Raw genomic sequence first — 11151 nt, 5'->3', positions numbered from 1 at the left:
GCTAGCTAACATGCTTCCACTGTCTGTGTTCTGTGGTGAGTCTCTAAAGGAAAAAAAAACCAGCAGGACATCTAAACAACACTATAGACAAAAGGATATTGAGCCTAGACATTGGTTCACAGAATGAAAGAAGCTAAGAGACCCAATGACTGCCTCCTGCAAGCAAAACCAGGGAGTCCTGTGGTCCTGAGAAAGGCTGAAGAGCAGTCAGGGTATAAATATGGAGTTAGCCACTGTCCACATTGGAATGCCTAAGAGATCTAAGTACTGTGCCAAAAGGCAAAAAAAGATGAATGATTCAGTATGCATAGAGAACAAATTTCTCCCTCCTTGTTCTTGGCTTAACTAGAGTCTCAACAGACTGGAAGATGGTGAATCACTTGCTTTACCCAGTTCCCCACTTCACATGCTTGCTGAAGACACCATCACAGACAGATCAGAAATGATGTAGATAACTGAACTTGGTCTAGCTATGTGAGTAGATGAAATTAATCTACACTATTCATCAGGTAGGAGAATCTCTTTTTGAAATCTGAGGCAATGTTAAGATATGGGTTATCTACCATAAAGGATTTGTATGCCAATTTTAAAGTCTATTAGAAGAGGAGGCCTGTGGTTGCCATGATTAAGGAGCTGAAGCAAACCATGGTATTCTTATGAAACAAAAATGAAACTTTCAATAGACAAGAACAAGAGTTATCACTGATGTTACAAGGATGAGCTACTCATCACAGAAATAATGCTTACTTCAGTAGGGCATGTAGCTGATAATTATTGAAGGCTTGTCTGTATAATATTTAGATAGTTTGAAGGGGAAAGTCAACCTGATCTTTAAAGAATAATGATCCTCATATACTTTGCATTCCTTTTATTTTCTTTAAATGCTAACATCTTTAAAATTTTAATATCTCAACCTATTTAAGTGTTAATTCACAAAATGTTATGACTTCTGAACAAAGGACCTTAAGGAAAGACTGTTAAAGAAATTTATAGCAAATCTTCAGATACTACCTCATTTTCAATTATTCAACCATTGTAGAAGAAGCATAAATTTGAACAGTTTGTCTGTAGACATGCTGAAATGTCGCTAAATAATTAAGGGCAAGCCTCGTGTCCAGCAGTAGATAGCCAACAAAAAATGAACTCGATGGAATTTTCTGAGGTTCCTTGTCTAATAATAGTAAGACTGGGCATTTTATTTCTCCACTACAGGTCCTTTGAATGTGTATTTCCTGGCATCTAGTTTTGGATACTTATTTAATTCCTGTGTAGGGGAGCCTGTGTGTTTCTGCTATTCTTGTGCTTTATCTTTGTTTTATTTTTTGTTTTTTTTTCTTCTTTGATTGTTTGGCTTTTGTCATATTCTAATTTGTCGTTATTGGTTTATCTTATTTTATATTCCATAGATGCCTGTTTGCTTTCCAATAAGAAACAAGGCTGTGAACCCAGATGGGAAGGGAGGTGGAGAGGAACTGGGAGTAGGGAGAACAGAAACTCTAATAAGAATATATTGTATAAAAGTCTATTTTCAATAAAAGACAAAAATATAACTTATCAATTATTGCATCAACACCTTTAAAAGTCTAAATAATTATTATAAATAATATATTAAAGAAAAAGTTTTTGAAATATCTAATTTATATACAGTGAACACAGAAAACCATTTTTGTGAGATGGATTTTTATTTTTTTATTTTTATTTATTTAATTATTTATTTTGTTAGATATTTTCTTTACTTACATTTCAAATGATATCTGCTTTCCTGGTTACCCCTCGGAAAAAGTATCAAGAACAAAAACAAAAATAAAAAACAAACCGTGTTTTCTCCCCTCTCCCCCTGCTCACCAACTCACCCTCTCCTACTTCCTGGCCCTGGCATTCCCCTATACTGGGACATAAACCTTTACAAGACCAAAGGCCTCTCCTCTCATTGTTTTAATGTCTTTCCAATCCTTAGCTTTAAAGAAAGACTGTATTTTTTTTAAATATAATTAGTCCTTTTTACAGTCCACTTTTTATCCCCCGCCAGTCTGCCCCCGATAGTTCCTCATCCCATGCCTTCTTCCCTATCTCCAAGAGGATGTCCTACTCAGCCCTATCCTCCATCCCACCCCACTCCTGCAAGGCCTCCTCACTCCCTGGAGCTTCAAGTCTGAACACTGTAGTCACAGGCAGTGTCAACTTAACACGAGCTGAAGTCATCTCCGAGGAGAAGACCTCAACTGAAAAAGTTTCTCCATAAGCTCTGGCTATAGTCAAGTCTATAAGGCATTTTCTTAATTATTGATGGATCAGGGAGGGCCCAGCCCACGCTGGCTAGCGTCATCCATGTTCTGGAGATCTGGGGTTCTATTAAAAAGCAGGCTGAGCAAGACATGAGGACCAATTCAGAAAGCAGCACTCCCCCAAGGCCTATCAGCTCCTGCCTCCAGGTTCCTGTCTGTTTTGAACTGAATTTCTGTCATAGCTGCCCTCCATGGACTCTTATGATAATACTCCAAATAAACATGTTCTGTCATAAGTTGATTTTTTCCATTTTTATAAGATATTTTCTTTATATACATGTTATATGATATCTCTTTTCCCAGTTTCCCCTTCAAAAAAAAAAAGAAGAAATAAAATTAAAACAACAACAACAACAAATACCCCTGTTCCCTCCACACTCACTCTGCTCACCAACCTACCCTCTCCCGATTCCTAGCCCTGACATTCCCCTACACTGGGGCATAGAACATTCACATGGCCTAGGGCCTCTCCTCCCATTGATGACCAACTTGGCCATCCTCTGCTACATATGCTGCTGGAGCCATGAGTCCCACCATGTGTACTCTTTGGTTGGTGGTTTAGTCCCTGGGAGCTCTGAGGGTACTAGTTAGTTCATATTGTTGTTTGTCCTAAGGGGCTTCAAACCCTTCAGCTCCTTGGGTCCTTTTTCTAGCTCCTTCATTGGGGACCCTGTACTCAGTGCAATGGAGGACCTTGAGCCTCTACTTGTTTATTAGTCAGGTAATGTCAATGCCTCTCAGGAGACAGCTATATCAGGCTCCTGTCAGCCAGCACTTGCTGGTATCCACAATAGTGTCTGGATTTGATGATTGATTGAATATGGGAAGGATTCCCAGGTGGAGCAGTCTCTGGATTGTCCTTCCTTCAGTCTCTGCTCCATAATTTGTCTCTGCAACTCCTTCCATGGGTATCTTGTTCCCCCTTTTAAGAAGGAATGAAGTATACACACTTTCATGTTCCTTCTTCTTGAGTTTCTTGTGGTTTGTGGATTGTACTTTGTGTATTCCAATCTTCTGGGCTAATATCCACTTATCAGTGAGTACATACCATATGTGTTCTTTTGTGATTGGGTTACCTCACTCAGGATGATATTCTCCAGATCCATCCATTTCCCTAAGAATTTCATTAATTCATTGTTTTTAATAGCTGAGTAGTACTCCATTGTGTAGATGTACCACAATTTCTGTATCCATTCCTTTGTTGAGGGACATCTGGATTGTTTCTAGTTTCTGACTATCATAAATAAGGCTGCTATGAACGTAGTGGAGCATGTGTTCTTATTATATGTTGGAACATCTTCTGGGTAAATGCCCAGGAGTGGTTTAACTGGGTCCTCTGGTAGTTCTATGTCCAATTTCCAGAGGAACCGCCAAACTGATTTCCAGAGTGGTTGTACCAACTTGCAATCCCACCACCAATGGTGTAGTGTTCCTCTTTCTCCACAACCTCTCCAACATCTTCTGTCACCTATGTTTTTTATCCTAGTCATCTGACTGTTGTATGCAATCCCCATCAAAATTCCAACTCAATTCTTCACAGACTTGGAAAGGGCAATTTGCAAATTCATCTGGAATAACAAAAAAGCCCAGGATAGCTAAAACTGTCTTAAAAAACCAATATATATATATATCCAACAATAAAAAATAAAAGAACCTCTGGTGGTATCACCATCCCAGACCTTAAGCTGTACTACAGAGCAATTATGGTAAAAACTGCATGGTATTGGTACAATAACAGGCCGGTAGATAAAGGGAATAGAATTGAAGACCCAGAAATGAACCCACACACCTATGGCCACATGATCTTTGACAAAGGAGCTAAAACCATCCAGTGGAAAAAAAGACAGCATTTTCAACAAATGGTGCTGGCTCAACTGGTGGTTAGCATGTAGAAGAATACAAATTGATCTATTATTATCTCCTTGTACAAAGTTCAAATCCAAGTGGATCAAGAACTTCCACATAAAACCAGATACACTAAAACTAATAGAAAAGCAAGTGGGGAAGAACCTCAAGCACATGGGCACAGGGGAAAATTTCCCGAACAGAACACCAATAGCTTCTGCTCTAAGATCAAAAATTGACAAATGGGACCTCATAAAATTACAAAGCTTCTGTAAGGCAAAAGACACTGTCAATAGGTCAAAACAGCAACCAACAAATTTGGAAGAGATCTTTACCAATCCTATATCTCATAGAGGGCTAATATACAATATATACAAGAACTCAAGAAATTAGACTCCAGAAAACCAAATAACCCTACTAAAAATGGGGTATAGAGCTAAACAAAGAATTCTCAACTGAGGAATACAGAATGGCTGAGAAGCACCTAAAGAAATGTTCAACATCCTTAGTCATCAGGGAAATGCAAATCAAAACAACCCTGAGATTCCACCTCACACCAGTTAGAATGGCTAGCATAAGTTGATTTTTGTCAGTGTGTTTCATCTTAGCAATGGAAAATCTAATTAAGGCAATATATGTCTCAGTTTTCTCATCATACATATGTAGCACTTTGTATTATCTGCTAGATCCCTCTCTATCTCATCTTTCATCTGGTCAACATCCCTGCATGTACCCACTGTTAAATACACTCACTCTTCCTATATTCTGAAGTATATGCAAATTTCAAATAAGTCATGTTTTTGCATAAAACATTTAATTTAAATGTATACTAAAATATGTCTTGAATAAGGAAAGTATATATTAAGTGGAATACTGTGCAGGAATAAGGAGAAACCATTTAGAGAATACAGAGGAACATAGATATACATGAAAAGATTAGTACCATAGAATAAGTAACATGTACCCAGCATAGCATATTATTGATGAGGCCTGTCAAGTGCTTGACTGTATCTATGAGTCCTCAGGTCTTTGAGGTTGTACAATTTAGTATTGACACAGATCAGCATCAGCCTCTTTGGAAATATGCTGCCTTCACTAAAACTACTCCAATCAGAAAGCAGCTTGGTACATGGAAGGAGGGCATGGCTGTGATCCAAAACTTTTTCCTGAAACTTTGTGCCAGGTCAATGAAACCTAATACCTGGCAAAATCCTAAAGCCAACCCATCTATGTCTACCTGATGTTAGTGGCTTCAGAACAATGGCAGTTCCAGGGAACTTTCTGTGGCCATAGTCTATATTATTTATTAAATGACAACTCCCAAGTGACCAAAGCTGTTTAGTCTATCTCAGCAGGAGATATTCCATACAATATAGATGATGGGTGTTCTTATCTGTTGACTGTAGACATGCTAATTTCCTCTGAACTCAACCATTTCCTAGTGAAGGGAGAAAGGAGTCTCAGAAAAGACAGGAAGTAAACACAGCCTAGACTGTTTATGAAAATGAAATTTAGAGGATTTATTTATCAATCCCTAAAACCTACAAGGTTATGCAACCAGCAAATAACTGCTAGGGAGGGGAGACTTTCCAACTACCCAAGGGATCTTATCTGTCAGCTGCTTGCTCATTGTGAAGTAAACGCCAGGCAGACATCTGTCCTCAGTCATCACCCAGACTGAAGTGGGCATCTTGATATTAAGCTGCCTTTTAGGCATTTGTGCCTTTGTAAGAAATCTTTCCCCAACACTCCTTTAAATATTCCCAGTGAACTCATTGGTTGTCCAAGTTGGACTCAGATGGAGTAATTTCTATTGTGTGTGACTAACAGATAATTTTCTTGTCTCCCAAGAGAAAGTCATACTTGAGTTTTGTGCATGTTTTGGGTATCTTTGGGGCAAGCTCAGCTTGGTTTTGTGACCACCTTGGTGATAGATAACAAAACATGCTGTACTATTCAAAATACATAGTGGGAAAGAGAAAGTAAAGAATAATATAAGCTTATGTGAACTTTTGGGGTAGAATTCTCATTCAAAGAAGAAGAAATTTCTTGTACAAAAAGACGTAAGTTTCACTCAGTCAAATCCAAGACCTAATTGTTATGCTAAAGTTGAATAATTAAGAAAAGATTCCAAAGGATATAAGAGAGATGATTCCTTGAAGAAGGCCAGCATGGGACAAGAAAAGGCAAACTGCTCAAAATAGGAAACTAACTTTAAATACTACCTTTGAGAAGTCAAGAAAAGGTAAATCATAAATACACAGTGGGGTACCTCTAGCATTCTTGTCCATTGAGAAATGTTAAAGAGTGTTCTATAGATTAATGCAGACTTTATCAGGAGAAAAAGACATAGAAAGACATAACAGTATATTCTAATAATAATTAAACAAACAGATTTAGTATGTCTATCGAAAGCATGGCATGTAGACAACTCCTATCTTTATCACGATAATTGTAAGTCAAAATAGTATTACAAATTAATGGTACTCAAATATAGTAACTGATAGAAAACTTAAAAATATGAAAAGTAGGATTTTACAATTCAAACTGCAAGCAAAAATTAAATGCCAATTTAGATTTTTCTTATTAGTGTAATCTCTTGACCTTTTCTTGTGATCTTGTTTGTAGCTATGCTAACTTGTTTCTACTTTGGTACCTTGCTATAATCAAGAGGTGATTTCCAACCTTTGAGACAACCACAAATCCAAAACTCTAATGGATACAAAGATAATAACCAAAGATTCAAGTCATAGCTGCTAGAACAAATCACTTAAATGTAATGTAAAATAGGGAGAAAAAAAGAAAAATTCAGAAAGTATGCAAAATAATTGCACTATTAACAGCTTACCTAGGAGTAATTATTATCTTGAATAGAAGTACATTAAAATTTCCATTTAAAAGACAGTCATATCTTAGTACATTATGGGTTATATTCTCAGCTACTGAAGGCAAAGGAAAGAGGATCCTAAATTCAAGATTACACTGGATTACAAGTACATTCTAATCTTGTCTAACTAATTTAGTCATAATCTACCTCAAAATAGCATGTATATAAGTCACAGAAAACTTTAACAGTCCCCAAAACCAACCTGAAATCAAACCAATATGTCTATGTAGAACCCATTATTCTGTGAAAATTAATTTAATGTTGCTATGAGTGATGGCTGATGGCTGCTATGATTAGATTGGAATACACATTTCACACTGAGGATACAATTTTTTTAGTAGAAAACATGCTTAATTCCACTAATTGCCTTTAGGGCTTTTTCTATCAGCCATACACTTTTTACATGCTAATAATTTTAACATCAACTGCTGTTGAGTTAATTAAAATTCATGTCTTTCAGCACAGACGACCCAAACAAAAGTGTCCATTCTCATTACTGTTTCACATACACATAAAAATTCAAGGAGAAAAGTTCAACTTTCCACTTTCAAACACCTGATATATCAAATGAATTGATGACCATCTGAACAGAAATTAAAATTTACAAAAACAAGTTTTTTATTTCTTTTTTAAATTTAAATTTATTTTATTTACTCATTCATTTTACATCCCACTCACTGATCCCCCTGCTGGTCACCCTCTCCCACAATCCTCTCTCCAGGCTCCCCTTCTCTTCTGAGTGTGTTTGCCCACTGTGTATCCCTCCACTCTCTGCCACTTCAAATTTCCTCTCCCATTTAGACCAGACAAGGCAGCCCAGCTAGAAGAACATATTCCATGTACAGGCAACAGCTTTTGGACAGCCACTTTTCCAGTTATTCTGTATCCACATGAAGATCAAGTGTACATCTGCTACATATATATGGGGAGGCCTAGGTCTAGTCCATGTACATTCTTTGGTTGGTGGTTCAGACTCTGAGACCCACAAGGGTCCAGGTTAGTTGACTCTGTTGATCATCTTGTGGTTCTTCTCCCCTTAGGGGCATGTAATCCTTCCTCATATTCTCCTATAGGAATCCCCAAGCTCTATCCATCCACTCTTTGGCTGCAGATGTCTGTGTCTGTCTGAACCAGGTGCTGGATGAAGCCTCTCAGAGAATAACTTGGTCCTGTCTGAAAGCCTAACAGAGTATCATTAATAGTGTTAGGGACTAGTACTTGCCAATGGGATGGGCCTCAACGTTGGCCAATTATTGCTTGGCCATTCCCTTAGTCTCTGCTCCATCCCCGGTGCCTCCATTTCTTGTAGTCAGGATAAATTTTGGATTGAAAGATTTGTGAGTGTGTTGGTGTCTCTATCACTCCATTGAGGTTCCTGTTTGGATATTCAAGGCACTCTCTTCAGGTTCCATATCCCCAATGTAGTAAGTCATAGCTAAGGTCACTCCCATTGATTCTTGGGTACCTCCCTTATCTCAGGTCTCTGTCTCATTCTAGAGATGTCCGCCACCTTCTCACCCTCATCAGATACAGATTTCCATTTATTTTCATGATCATCTAGTCATCTCTGTCCTTCCACAACCTGATCCTGAACCCCACATTCTCCTCCTCATCCCCCTCCCTCCCATTTCCCTCCATCTGCCTCTTATGGCTATTTAATTCCCCATCTAAGTGAGATTCAAGCATTCTTCTCTTCCCATCTCCACCTGTATAGTTTATTTTATTTTCTCTTCTCAAGGAGATCCATGCATTGTGTCTGGAGACATCTATGGTGCTTATCCTTGGTTTGTGCATTGTAGTAAGACTATCCTTTACTTAACAGCTAATATCGACTTATAATTGAGTACATGCCTGGTTTGTCTATCTGGGTATAGGCTGTCTCATTCAGATTGTTTTCTTCCTAGTTCCATCCATTTGCCTGAAAATTTCATACCACATTTTCTTTATCCATTCATTGGCTGATTAATATCTGAGTTGTTGCCAGTTTCTGGGTATTATGAATAAGGCAGCTATGATCATAGTTGAGCAAGAGGTATTCTTGTGGTAGAATTGGCACCCTTTGGGTATATGCCCAAGAGTGGTAGATCTGGGTCTTGAGGTAAATTGATTTTGAGAAACAGTCATGTTGAGGAGTGTTCCCCTTGCTCCACATCCTTACCAGCATGAGCTTCACTAGTATTTTTTATCTTAGCCATTCTGACAGGTATAAGATGAAACCTAAAAGTAATTTTGATTTGCATTTTTCTGATGGCTAAGTATGTTGAACAGTTTTTAAGTGTCTCAGACATTTGAAATTCCTCTATTGAGAATTCTCTGCTTAGATCTGTACTGCATTTTACTTGGCTTATTTGTTGATGTCTACATTTTTTAATTCTTTATATAATTTGGATATTAGCCATCTGTCATATGTGGAGTTGTTGAAAATCTTCTCACAATCTGTAGGCTGCTGTTTTCTTTGTGAAGTTGCATCGGATTATATAGAATCAACATTTTAAAGTAAAGTACAGATTTCACAAAGAGCATTCTTTATGGATTGAACCAGTACATATTGTTCTCTTTAAATATCAGTTTTTTAATTTGATTACAATATTTAAAATACATGTTAATTTGGTTTTTTTCAAGGCCCAGAACAAACCTTTGACATAACTTTCTTTATGTAGTATTATCTCAAAATTTAGGAAATTACATCTGAAAAAAATCATGAGTGGAAAATTCTTACCTTCGTTTCCTATATACTGTTATATAGATTCTCTTGTTTATATCAACAATAATTTAAACTTCTAAATTTTTTTATTTGAAAGCTTAATAATACCAATAATGGACATGTAACTTATATTACTTTATGGTTAAGCAGGCAACAATATTTTACATACAATTATATATTGTATATATGACATGATAATTGTTACACAGATATCATTTCTATAAATTAAGTCTAATCGTAATGAATAAAAAGCAAGACTATATTGTCCTGGGCTTTTCATTTGTATGCAGAATGTTTAAGCTATTCAGATTCTATCCATTAGAAACTAAAAAGGGTGTTACTATAACTTCACACATTGCTAGACAAAGTACTCTGTGTTATAATATGGTTTTGCTAAAAGAATAATGCATTCTTAAGCAGAGATGGTGGAATAATTTGGAAATCAATAAGATAGAAACATAGAACACAATAAATAAAATTAATGAAAAAAAGTTGGTTCTTTATGAAAATCAACAAGATAAACCCTTAGCCAAAATTCTAAATGACACAGAGAGAATATCCAAGTTACCAAAATCAGAAATGAGGAGGAAATAACATACACCAAGTAAATTCAAAGAATCATTAGGTAGTCCTCCAGAAAACTGGAAAATATAAAAGAAATAGACAATTTTCTTGAGCGAAACCACTTACCAAATTAGATCAAGATCAGATAAACAATATAAGAAAACTTTATAGCTCATAAGGAAGTAGAAGCAGTCACTAAAAAAGCTTCAAAAAAAAAAAAAAACCCAACAATTCCAAGGAACACCAACAAATAAACAAATAAAACCTGGGCCAGATGGTTTTATCCCAGAATTCTCCCAGACTTTCAAAAAAGAGCTAATATCAATACTGGTCAAACTATTCCACAAAATAAAAATAGAAAGAACATTGTTAAATTTATTTTATGCCCAAACCACACAATGACTTAACAAAGACAAAATCTCAGACCAACTCTCCTTATAAACATTGATTCAAAAATACTCAATAAAATGTTTGCAATCTGTATCCAAGAATACATCAAAAACATCAGTCACCAGGAACAAGTAGGTATCACCTCAGAGATGCAAGGATTCTTCAACATATTAAAATCCATCAATTCACCATATAAAAACTGAAAGAGAATACAACATGATCATCTCACTAGATCCTGAAAAGGCCTTTGAACAAAAAAACAATCCCCCAACATGTTAAAGGTCTTAGAGAGATCAGCACATATATCTTGGAGAGACTTGGCACATCAGTACATGATAAAGGCAATATATAGTAAACCCATAGCCAACATCTAACTAAATGGTGAAAAACTTAAAGCAATTCGATCAAAATCACTGAAAACACAAGGAGGTCCATTCTCTCCATATTTATTAAGTATAGTTATTGAATTTAGCTAG

General features: G+C 36.5%; 1 protein-coding gene across 1 annotated transcript in view; it reads left to right on the top strand.

The window, feature by feature from the left end:
- The first annotated feature begins 419 nt into the window (after positions 1–419).
- The window catches only part of Cntn5 (contactin 5), a 1204186-nt gene continuing 1193454 nt past the window's right edge, over positions 420–11151 (top strand). Inside the window, exon 1 of the mRNA XM_031346014.1 lies at positions 420–509. The gene's annotated coding sequence lies outside the window, so the exon portion shown is untranslated. The remainder of the gene's footprint in view (positions 510–11151) is intronic.

Source organism: Mastomys coucha, unplaced genomic scaffold (assembly GCF_008632895.1).
Source record: "Mastomys coucha isolate ucsf_1 unplaced genomic scaffold, UCSF_Mcou_1 pScaffold23, whole genome shotgun sequence".
NCBI classification, from domain to species: domain Eukaryota; kingdom Metazoa; phylum Chordata; class Mammalia; order Rodentia; family Muridae; genus Mastomys; species Mastomys coucha.
This window is presented reverse-complemented; position numbering and strand designations above follow the sequence as displayed.